Below are 13,173 nucleotides of genomic sequence, written 5' to 3'. Positions count from 1 at the left end.
TGAAATATCAGTATTGAAAAAGAAGACCTTTGATTTTGTGAGGCTTACCTCAGTACCAGTAGCCATTGCAAACTCATACAGGATTTGTTTGAAAGCTTTGGCTTCCTTGACTGTGGGTGTGCCCTACAACATAGTGTCGTCCACAAATTGTTGATGGGTCAAAGTGTTCCCATTCTGAGTGAGTCTAAGTCCCTGTATTCTTCCTTCCTCCTTGGCAGAAGTGATCGCTCTGCCCAATCCTTCCATCATGAGAATGAAGAGGAAGGGGGAGAGAGGATCACCTTGTTTGAGGCCTCTCGATGGCCTGAAGGTTCTGGATGGAGAGCCATTAAGAAGAATTGAACAACTGGTAGTGGTAACAAGAGCCATGACCCATCTTATCCAGTTGTGGTCAAAGCCATATGCTTTAAGAACTTCCTTGATGTAAGACCAACTTAGTTTATCATAAGCTTTCGCTATGTCCAGCTATATTATCATACCTGCTTGCTTATTGGTCTTGAGGGAATGCACCACTTCATGAGCTTGAATGATATTGTTGAGAATTTGTCTACCTTCCACATATCCAGTCTGCTCCTCTGACACAAGTGTTGGAAGAAGGGGTTTGAGTCTGTTAGCAATTACTTTGGAAATGATTTTGTACACCACATTGCATAAAGCTATGGGTCTGAATCTGTCTGGAGTAATGGCTTTTTCCTGTTTGGGGATTAAGGCAATGAAGGATTCATTAAGCGCTCTTAGAACTATTTTAGAGTTTCTCGAGTCCTCCACCACAGCCAGAATGTCATGTTTGACTATTTCCCAGCATGTTTTGAAGAAGTCTATATTGAAACCATCTGGGCCTAGAGCTTTCCCATTGTGCATCTCTTTGATTACTTCATTGACCTCTTCCTCCATCACTGGCCTATTGAGATTATGATTGTCTTCCCTGGTTACCAGTTTTGGAATATGCTGAGTAAATCTTTTAGTAAATTGAGATCTGTCTGCCATGGTCTCCTCTGCAATACTTTGAAAATGTTGAACCAGTACAACTTCCATTTCCTTATGAGTATCTTGCTCTATTCCTTGAGGATCTATAAGTTTTGTGATCCTGTTATTAGCCCTGTGTGCCATGGTGGACTTGTGAAAGAATCTTGTGTTTCTCTCCCCTTCCTTGATCCATTGCACTCTGGATTTCTGTCTCCAGAAGATTTCCTCCTGCTGGCATCTGTTATCCCATTCTTGTTGAAGTGAGTCCGCTTGCATTTTCCTTTCCTCTGTGAAGCCTTCTGTGATGAGAATTTGGTTAATTTCCTGTAATTTCTTTTCCACTTCTCCTTTGGCTTTGAAGATGTTTCCAAACTCATTTTTATTCCATTCTTTGAGCTTTCTCTTGATGTGTTTGAGTCTATGATGTAGTAGGAACATTTTTGTGCCTTGGGTGGGTATTTCTTCAGTCCACCAATTTCCAATGTTGGTGAGGAAATCAGGGTGAGTGAGCCAGACATTTTCAAACTTGAAGGGTCTGTTCCTCGGGGTTCCAATAAAGGAAGCTTCTAGTTGGATGGGCCAGTGGTCCAAGCCTCCAAAAGGGAGGATGAAAGCTGTCATGATACGACCGGTGAGAAGGAGATCCTTCGAGATTATGAATCTGTCTAATCTTGAGGCTACTTGGGAAGTTCCCCCTCTTTTGTTGTTCCACGTGAAAATGCCATTTATTGTATCCATATCCACCAGTCTCATATTGGTAAGGAAGGCCTGGAAGGCTATTGAGTCTCTCCCAAGTGTTCTGGTTCCCCCTTTTTTCTCTGTGAGAGATTTGATCATATTGAAGTCTCCCCCCAGTATCCAGGGCATTGCTGGATGTCTTTCTCTCATTTCCTCCAGAGAGGTGAGGAGCCTGAGTTTATCATCCAATAGTTGAGGACCATAGACATTAGTGATCATGTAACAATCCTTGTCTCCCACAGGTTGGATAACCAAAGAAAGGTGGTTTCTGGATGCCTCAACATCCAGGATTCCAAATTTCTGAGGATTCCATAGAGTGAGAATTCCTCCAGCTGAATTAGCTACTTTGACTTCTAGATACTCATACTTAATTAGCCATTTGCTATGCTTTTCTCTAATCTTATCTACTGAGCATTTTGTTTCCTGTATGAACACCATATCTGGTTTTTCTTCTTTTATTCTGTTACTAAGATTTCTTTGTTTTATTTTACTCCCTAGTCCTCTAATGTTCCAGGTTAATGATGGGTTTGTAAAGGAGTAACTGGTGAGATCTTTCATCTTACCTAAATTAATCATGAGTTTTCCACACTCTATCAATAGTTCATTTTGTCTCTTCCTTCCTCTTTTCTTGCCTGGGTTTTTGGTGGAGTGTCTTGTTATTATCCCCATTGATTTAACCCCTATGTTCTCCTAGCTGTCGTGGCTCCTTTTGACTCCTACAGCCTTTGTGTGAGACCTGTTGAGGAATAGTTGTTGTACTCTGTCAAACTCCTCTTGTGGTAGAGAGTCAATTCCTTTGTTGCTTCCCTGCTCTAGAAACTTTTCTAGTTCAAGGTTCTCCCTCTCAAGGATCTCCTGTAGGTCTTGGTCCTCCGTACCACCTTCACTTGGGGTCATCTCATGGTCCCTTCCAAGTTCCATAGTGCTCGATGGGTCCACCTTTTGTTCATTGTGTTCCTGTATGATTTCCATGCTGTCCTCTTTTTCCTTCTCTTTTTGATAGTCCTCTGGTTTCTTGTGCATTCCATTTTCTTCTCCTTCTTCTTCTAAAATTTCAAAACTGTTGTGACTTGGTAACTTGCTTTCACTAGGTTTCTTTTGGGACCTTTTCCCCCTCCTTTCCCTTTGCCTCCCACTTTGGTGAAACCTTCAGGGTCATTTCCTTTGTTGGTTTTCAGGTATTCCTCCCTTTTGTGTCAGGCCAGGCAGTAACTCCTCAAAGCAAAAATGATTCATATATTTTATTCCTTCAGGTAGGTCTTCATTATATACATGAGGGAGAGACTGTTCACTTCATCTCCCTATGACTGTTCATATTACTTATTTATTTATTTACATTATATTCACCCAATCCTGATGATTAGGTGTCAACATCCCCCCCCTAATATGAAGGGATGTTGGTGAGTCTAAGCATCATTCTGAATCGTTCAAGCTTTTCTCTTCCAAGCGCTTTGGTGAAGATGTCTTTAATTTGCTCATTAGTGGAACAATGACGGAGATGGATTGTTTTGGCCTCAACATGATGTCAAATTAGATGATATTTAGTATTGATGTGCTTCGTTCGATCATGGTACTTTGGGTTCTTGGCCAACTTTATTGCAGAGGTATTGTCAATCATGAGTGGAGTTGATTGTACTTGTTTTACCTACAAATCTTCAAGAATTTTCCTGAGCCACACAATTTCTTTTGTTTCTTCAGCTGTTGCCATGTATTCTGCTTCTGTTGTGGAATATGCTGGAACTGATCGTTTGTGTGATCTCCAAGAGACATCTCCTGATCCAAGACTTATAGCATATCATGAAGTAGATACCCCAGTTTCTTTGTCTCCGTCGAAGTCTGAATCAGAGTATCCAATCAAGCTGAAGTCATCCACTTGTGTATACTTGATTCCAAATTCTTGAGTTCCCTTCAAGTACCTTAGAACTCTTTTTGCAGCAGACCAATGTCCCTCACAAGGCTTTTGCATAAACTTGTAGAGGATTCCAACAGCAAATGAAATGTCTGGTCTGGTAGTGGTTAGGTAGTTGAGACTTCCTACAAGCTGTCTATACTTTGTTGCATCCTCAAATTCTTTTCCTTCAATAGATGTGAGCTTTAAGTTTTGTTCCATTGGAGTTGTAAGAGGATTGCATTCTGTCATGCCAAACCTGTTCAATAGATCTCCAATGTATTTCCTTTGAGAAAGAAATATGGACTTCGGATGTTGGGTTACTTCAATACCAAGATAGTAATGAACATAGCCCAAATCAGTCATTTCAAAACTTTTCCCCAATTCCTTCTTTATGGATGCAATGTAGCTTTCATTGTTCCCTGTCATTGAAAGATCATCTACATATACCACAAGATATACAATTGTTTTGCCAACTTTCTTGACAAATAAAGTTGCATCATCAAGATCATAGTGTTTGAAATTGAGTTTCAGAAGATGCTCAGTTAGTTTTTCATACCAGGCTTGCAGTGCTTGTTTGAGGCCATACAAGAACTTCACCAGTTTGCATGCTTTATGTTCATGTCCTTTCACAGCAAATCCTTCAGGCTGGGACATAAAAACATTTTCTTTTAGATCTCCAATCAAGAAAGCAGTTTTTACATCCATTTGATGGACTTTCCAACCATTCTGAGCTGCTAGGGCAAAGAGTGTCTGGATGGTAGCCCATTTTGCTATGGGTGAAAAAGTCTCCTCATAATCGACCCCTTCCTTCTGTGCAAAACCTTTTGCCACAAGCCTAGCTTTGTGCTTGTCAAATGAGCCATCAGCTTTATACTTGTTCTTGTAGACCCACTTGCAGCCAATTGGTTTGGTTCATAATGGAGGATCAACCAGCTTCCAAGTGCCATTCTTTATGAGGGCATCATACTCCTTTTGCATCGCTTCTTTCCATTCATCATGAGAAGCAGCTTCTTTGAAGGAAGTTGGTTCAAAATCTGTAGAGAAGTTCAATTCACAATCATAAGAAACATCCATATCAACAGGTGAATTAGAGTCATCTACATCATCTCCATTTTGCCGGTTTGAATTTCTAGTTCCTGTCTTTCCAACCTCATCAGGATGAACACTTTCAAGTGTCTTTGTCAGACACTTTGGGGGACCTTTCTTGGATGGTCCAGGCTACTCCGTTGATTGAGTTGGGACTGAATCAAGATTGAGTCTCCCAATTCTATCAATCACATCACTTAAAGCATCATCCGTTGTTGGAGTTTCATGCAGGGGAGAGTGTTCTTCAGAAGAAGATTCCACATGTTGATCTAGTATAGAAATCCCCCCTTCAAGATGTGGAATCTGATTATCAAATTCTTGAAATGATTTTTCTTTTGCGAATCTATCCAAGCGATCAAGTTGCCGCTCAACAACATTGTCAGTTTTGGATGATTCAAGAAAATTTACATCTCTAGATACAACAAAAATTTTATTTACTTCATCATAGAGACGGTATGCTTTGGAGATGTTTGAATACCCCAGAAAGATACACTTACGACTTCTAGCACCAAGTTTGTTTCTATGTACCTTTGGTATCAAGGCATAACAGGTGGAACCAAAGGCCCTGAGATGCTTTACTAAAGGAACATGTCCATACCACATTTCATATGGAGTCTTATTTCTAATAGAATTAGATGGACATCTATTCTTTATATATGCAGCACATAGAACATCATAAGCCCAAAACATTATCTTTACATTTTTTAAGAAGAGCATGGATCGTACCATATTTAAGATTTTCCTATTCATTCTTTCAACTACACCATTCTGTTAGGGATTATAAGGCACAGTTGTTTGATGTTTGATCCCATGTTGGCGAAGATAGTTTTCAAATTCATTTGATGTGTATTATTTTCCATTATCAGTGCGAATAGACCCAATATGAGATTGTGCATCATTTTCAATCCATTTATGAAAGTTTTTGAATGTTTGAAAAGCATCAGATTTGTTCTTCAATAAATAAACCCAACACATTCTGGTGTAGTCATCAATAAATGTCATCATATATTTATTTCCATTTGCAGAAGGAACAGGCATTGGACCACATAAATATGAATGAATGAGTTCAAGTTTTCTATGTGCTCTTGAATGTGAATCATGAAAAGACTGTTTGCTATGCTTTCCTAGAATGCAAGCATCACATTGCTTAAATTTCCTAGGAACTATAGGCAAACCAGCAACACCATTTTTCTTCAACAAGCGGAGACTGTCATAGTTCAAATGTCAAAATCTAGCATGCCATAATAAACTTGATGGAAGTGTACCTTCTTCATAATGAGAATTGTATGAGAAATGTTGTGCACGAGCAGAGGTTCCTTGCAGCTTGAGAAGTCTTTCTTCTTCTATTCCCCTCATGACAAGTGAGTGGTCAGATGCTTTTCTTACCTCAAGCTTGCCATCAAACATATGAATGGAGTGACCTTGCTGACGGATGTGGACCAAGGACAAGAAGTTTCTCTTGAGCTGTGGGGATATAGAACATGATGCAGAAGAAAGTTTGGAAGACCAGGCAGTTTAAGCCTGATTGTGCCAAGCCCTGATGGCTTGATTTTTGATTGGTCTGCAAAGTATAATGCTCCATCAACATTGTTAGTAAATTCTTCAAAAAAATCTTTTCTATGAGTCATGTGGTAGGTTGCTCCTGAATCAAGAAACCAATCATTTTTCCAAGAAGCAAGTGAAGCATTAAGTAAATATTCATTTACTCCAATATTACATTGTGCCACAACATAGTGAGCGATTCAGGTGCTTTACCTTTGTCTGTATCATCAGTTTTACCTTTCTGTTGGTTTCTTTGCTGCTCAATTTTGTCCCATGGTAAATTGCATGTAGAGGCATCATGTGATCCATTTCTTTTGCAGTGTATGCAATGCAAATCTGCCTTTTCTCCTTGAGAGTGTCTGCCCCCCTGCCTCTAAAATATCTTCCTCTTCCTCTTCGACCACCTCTTCCTCTTGAATAATCTTGAGCAGGATGCTTTTCTTTATGAGCAAGGCACATAGCCTCTTCAGAAGATTCAGGGGCTATCTTCTTTCCAAAAGCTTTCTCTCTTTCAACAAACTTTTTCACAAGAGAGTCAAAGGTGATATCTTTGAAATTTCCATTTGCTTGCAATGACTCAAGATAATTGGAGTAAGTAGGATAAAGTTCCTTGAGAAAAGTGATAAGAGGAATATCTAATTCAACTTTAGTGGATTTGATATCATGCATTATAGAATTTACTTTAGATGCAAGAGCAAGAGGATCATTATTTGGCAGTTCAAGAGTGAAGAGTTTAATCATGAGTTGAACAACTTCAAGTGCAGAATGTGAGTCATAGAGTTCTTTCAGCTTTTGTAAGGCTTCAACATTTTGTTAAGTGGGTAGTCTCTGAAGAGGCGCCGATGTTCATGACATTTACGACATCTGAATGGGATGTGTTCATAGTCAATTGCCTATACCCATTCCTCGTCATAAACTTCTAGGATGATTTCATCCGGAAGTGCTCCTGATAAGTCCATATCTACACATATGCAAGCAAAGGAGGTGTATTTCCCTCGTAGAGTCACCTCTGATATCTTTATAAAATGCCCTAGTTTGTTATCTATAGCTTTTAAATATTCCGTCATCCAATAATCTAAAGGTAAGGAGTATAATATAATCCATATTGGGACCGATGTGAACGTTTCTCGCTCCGGAACAAAGTTCATCACCCAAGGTCGCATGTAAAGGCCTGCGACAACATAGAAGTAGGGTCCTCCTTCAAAAACTCTATCTTTGTCCTCTAGGTTAGTGAAAACCACTGTGAAGAAACCCTTGGAGCCAAGATGTAGATTTATTGTTCCCTTCAGTTTCCAGTTGTTTCTTATCCATGTGTTCAGCACTTTCTCCATGGGCCATATGCCCATGAACTTACAGATGATCGCATAAGTCGCCATGTGGTCTCTGTGCACCTGTAGTGCAGGATCATTTAAGACCACCCAGGGTTTAATGTTAGCCTTGGGCTTGCAGGGTCCTGTCATAGACCTTTTCTCAGTTCTCTGACTGCTGTCGCTATGATTCATTTCCTTCCTAGCTTCCTTGTGGGTCCCTTCCATTTCATGGAAATTGCTGCTGCCCAGCTTGTGAGTGCCCGTTGTCTTTGTCTCTGTCTCTGGTGGTTTTCGGGAATTGTTCAGACTCGCCTCTTTGCTTCTGTTTGAAACCATGTTACTGTAGGAGGGAGTGGAGCTCCCTCCTCCAAGCCCCTCCATTGTTACCAGCTCGTTCCTGTCGCCCCTGTTCAAAACCCTAGTGGTTCAGAGTTCCATTTAACAGAGAACCATCAATCAGATGCACAAAAAGAGTTTTTGCGACTTATGATTTCTTAGATAAATGGAAACATTATATATTTTGAATCTCATTTTGTAATTCTATGACCTGTAAGGGTAGTCTCGGTAGTTGTTTGTAGTAAAAAAAATAGGTACCATAGAAGTTTTTGATAATTTTGTGAATCATTAAGTTGTATTTATGGTATCATTAAGGTAGTATATGGTGGTTTTGAACATCATTATAAATATTATAGATATGGGATAAGATAGCTTGCTAATTTTCTACATTAGTTTTGATGTAAAATGATTAAATATATTGAAAATACAATATATCATTTTGTTACTATTTTATACACTTGAATTTAATATGGTAATGACAAAGAAAAAATAGTTGTGCTCATTTATAAAATTTTAAAAACAAGAACAAGATATAAGGGAGAAAAAATGATAGCTCCTCATAGTTCACAATCTTTATAGCTCTCCTCTTTCAATTGCATCCATGGTCTTCACCCAATTCTAATTGGTAAGCCTCTCAAATGCTAGTGATTAGCTCATTCATAGACCTAATCACAAGGTGAGGACAATTAGTGACAATGGGTTTACTTAGAAACTTGGAGAGAGTGAGGGAGTGGTGGTGGATTATGGTACAAATTAAGTTTATGAAAAATAGTGTTGTTTGGCTTGACTAAGCAATACATTTTTGCTAACATAATATATTCTTAGTGCTTAGTGCTCATAAGGGTTCAAAATTAGTAGCTAGGAGCAAGTAAATCTCTATTTATGATTGGACTATTTTTGTCATTTGTCTATAGTTATGTTGATAATATTAGAAAGTTTTTTGTGAATATGTTTTATAAAATTTGAAATGTTACATGTTTTTTTAAGTTACCATAAACAATACATTCACAAGTACTTTATAGATAATTATTCAAAATTCATTTTGAAACATGATGCTTTTTAGTCACTTATACCTAATACTTTTTCTTGTCATGTATTCTCCTTTTCAGTAATACAACTAAATATATTTTTATTTTAGTTTAATAATTAATCATTTTAATATGATAATATAGTATTATCTATTTATACACAATGAATTTTACAATATTTATTAATTACATTTTAATTAAAAAATATTATTATATTTTTTTATTATCATTTGTAATTATTTTAATTTTCATATCATTTAATTTAACTTTTTATTATTAACTTAGTGTAATGATTTTGTTTAGTTTTTTCAGTTTTCCTATTTTTTATATTGTAATTGTATATAATTAAATAGAGAATTAACTTTTCAATGCTCCTTTATTCTCCAATCTAATTTTGAATTCAATTTGTAAATTAATATATAATTTTCCAAACATGAAATATACGGCGCCCCAAATATTACATTCCCTCTAGAATTGATGAAGAAAATGCTTGTAACACTTATTTGCTTGATGTTTGAAATAACATTGGGTACTTGAAAGACTCCCCTGCTTCTCTCTGATACCGGCTTGTATCTCAAAGAATATATTGCCAATTCCGGACACACCACTTTGGCCTCCTGGCGTCGAGGTTGGAATACTGATGCAAGTGATAAATAAAGAACCCTAGGAATGCAAGTTGATTGACTTATCGTAATTCATATATGTATCTTGTCGTGCATGGTCTTATTCCTATAGCTATGCCAATAACGAAATCTAATCTTCTCCTCTCCATTCCTATATATAGCTTCTGAGTAACACAGTGTAAAGCAAATAAATCTCGTGCTGCTCCTTGCTAATCTAAACCCTTCATTAGTAGGTGTATGTGGTAACCATTTGATGTCTGCTGATCTTGGAGCTAATTGGGCTCTTTGCTCCTGTAACCATATTCGTAGTCTTTGCTCCTGTTGTTCCCATAGAAGCATGAGAGTCAAAACCACGCTACACCTTTCTGTGTTTTGTGCTCGTAATCACGCTGCAAAGTAATGATCCTCGACAGGGGCATTTGATCCGGTTAAACAAGATGATTACCTTGGAGCCCGTTTATCCTGAACCAGTAGTTTCAGACCAATGCTTTTCTACTACACATTTGTTCAAACATTTTATAGAAATCAGCTTTGAAAGAAGCAATAAGCCTAAAACATATTTTTGTAAGGAGTAACCTGAAACAACAAATAGATATGAAGGTGAATGGTTAAGCTTGATCTGGTCCTCTTTGTGTCTCGGAATGAGAATGACAACAACAACTTCTTCTGCCATGGTTGCGTAGCAATGCCTCCTTAGCCTACGGTATCTGAACTCGCTGTCCCCAAATCAATTCAAATCAAAATCACACAAAAATCACACCGAGCTAAAGACAAAGTTCAAATTTTAAATTTTGAAATTAAAAATTAAAAATTAGTTTAAATGAAATCCATAAATATTGTAAGCGTGATCGAGATTCATCCATTAAGAAGAGCTCATGGATCCATGGGTTCTACGGGTGGCTATGCGAAAACAATATACTCATGTGCCAACAGGTTTAAGGCTCGTTAAGGTGAGTCTTGTTGTGATGGTCATATGCATGTAGCATGGGCGTATCTTGAAAGACTCTGCAGCAGGGTGCATAGCGCTTGCCGTGGGAGAGCAGGGAAGAAGGTATGTAACAAAATCTTCCAATTTAAGTTTCAATACGTAACAAAATTTTCCAATTTAAGTTTCAATCCCTTATCAGGTATACAGACTGTGTGATGTACAATGGAAAGATACCCGGTGGCAGGGAGTTCTTAATTGCAACAAATTTTAGGAGTCTTTTGACTTGGGCAGGGGAACGGGTCTCTCTGTTTATGTAAATGGACGTCAATGGAGATGGAGGGGTCCCAACTGGCCACGTCGAAAGGCCCAAAGAACCTGCAATCGAGATAAGTTCGGCAATGCTTTGTTGCCTGTTTGGCCATGGCTGCTAAAGTTGAATGCCCGTTTGGCCATGACTGCTAAATTTGCATTCACAACCATGTCTTATGATATCTTCAATTTGAATTCAACCAAAAAACTAACACATTTAAGAGAAAAAGGATAATGGTTTTTTTATCAAAAAAGATAAAGTACCACATTTAAGAGAAAAAGTATAAGTAGAGAAAAAGTATAAGTAGATAATGGTTTTTTTGGTCGAATTTTTGAATTATTTAGGGTCATCCTCAAGACATGGATGGAAGCTCTGATCTCCCAAAATAAATAAATAATGTAGAGAAGCTCAAGAAAAATAAAATCAATATGATTTAAATAATTAAGAAATGTAAAATCTAAATTTGGAACCATCCACTATCATCCTCAAAACATAGATCGAAAACCTAATCTAATAAAAAAATAAATAATATGGAAATACTCCGTAAAAATAAAAAATTAATTACGAAATGCTTTTCACACTTTGTTAAGAGTTACTCACCAGATTGAACACAATTTCTGGATCGGACAAGAAGCAAGATAGTTGACCTTTGCCGTAGTGCATAACTATTGGATCAATCATTGTGCAAGTTGAATATTTGATTTAGCTCAACAACAATGTGAGAGTAGTGGAGCTTCATATCAGAAGGCTTCCTTAACTTTTTCAAAGACGGACTTGCCTCGATGAAACCTTCGCATCCATTGATCTTGTCGAGTTGGCAGGCATGTAACCAATAGGGGAAGCACGCACCACCCACCACGTCTCCATTACAAGGACCTTCGAATCTAAAATCCCACTCGCTTTTCTCCAGGTTTCAACAACTCACTCCATCTCTCTTCCTCTAGTTCCCAAATAGTTGTCGCTAGTTCAACGCTGATAGAATTTGAAATCACTCGGATGGTTGAGATGTTGGGCTTTCTTTGTACCAAACACGTAGATCGACTGAAAAGCCAACCCCACCGCAGAGATTTGGATTACTTTTACCCTCCTAGTGATCTAAATAGGTGCTACCATCACAGTGCCAGGTTGTAAAACAATACCTTTACATTGCCCATTATCAAGGAAGGATGATCTATAACCCCTAGGGTTTACCATGAAATCACCCAAAACCCCAAATTTACTGCCTCTACAATTTAAATTATTAAATTATTAAGTTATTTGTAATTCAAAGTTTACATCTTATAACTTAAGAAGAAGACGCAGCGGTTTCGAGGAGCCGAGGCGATGTACACGACGGCATAGCAGGGTCTTAGGCCGGGTCAGAGGGCCGGCTGGGCCACGGCCTTGGGCCCATCAACGATCCGGGAGGCAGATATCGAAGGTCACCTGAAATGGCATTGAGTTCAAACGGGGTTCTACTAGATCCGGTGGTAGAGTCAAGCGGAAGGGCAGGAGGGCGTCGAAGCACAGATCCTGAGCGACAGCTGGAAGTCACCAGTTTTAACCACTGTAAAATCATTTTACCAAACAGGTAGATGCCCGATCTACTGGCCGACAGCGTTACGCCTTCGATTGTCAACTTCCCGTGACCGGTTGCAACCATGGTAAACTCTAACGAATCCATCGACCTTGACCCAGCTCTGGAAGACATCCTCTCTGTTTGGGGGAAAGACCCTACTGCTCAAAACATTGAGCGATATTTTGGAGCGACTGAAACCCTTGTCTCAGCTTCCTTTTCGCCAGATCCGCAAAAGACCAGTCTGCAGCTCCTTCAGCAGACGAAGAAAGTGGAAGACAGTGTTCCGAGCCACAAATTTGTCGGTATCCCGCAATTTCCCATCAAGCAAGGTGCTGCAGAGGCTCATGCAACCACTTGATCCGTCAAAGAAAAACTTTCATCCTGCGGCCCAATACTCTTGGGTGGGCTCGAAGATATAGTAATCTTGGGCTCTGGTATAGGACAAAGGACTAGGACGTTTTCTGGAATACCTGCAGCCCTAACCAGAACCTCTATAGGAAAAGATCAAGGAAACCCTAATCGGGAAGGCGCGTGGAAGGAGCAGGCTCTCGAGGGTTCTCTGATTCTACAAGACAATAGCATCGACATTGATTTGGGGACTCAGGTAACAAACTTTCCTCTTTCTGCGTCTAATATCCATGCTGAAGGGACCTCGGCCCCGGCCTCACAGGGTTTAGAACTTCCCTCCTTGTCAATTGACCCGGACCTGCAAGACCTCTCAGAGAACAGTGAGGATCCAAGAGCCGAGGATCCAGGGGCTCGTAATAAGGGTGCGAAAAGAAAGAAACAACAGCCGATTAGGCCCAAGATTAAGAAGGGAACTTGGTTTAGGGCAATGGACATCCAGATAGATGAGG

The sequence above is a fragment of the Pinus tabuliformis genome, chromosome 2_2 (genome assembly GCF_031772625.1).
Source record: "Pinus tabuliformis cultivar Carrire ecotype Pingquan chromosome 2_2, CPIR1, whole genome shotgun sequence".
Classification (NCBI taxonomy): domain Eukaryota; kingdom Viridiplantae; phylum Streptophyta; class Pinopsida; order Pinales; family Pinaceae; genus Pinus; species Pinus tabuliformis.
This window is presented reverse-complemented; position numbering follows the sequence as displayed.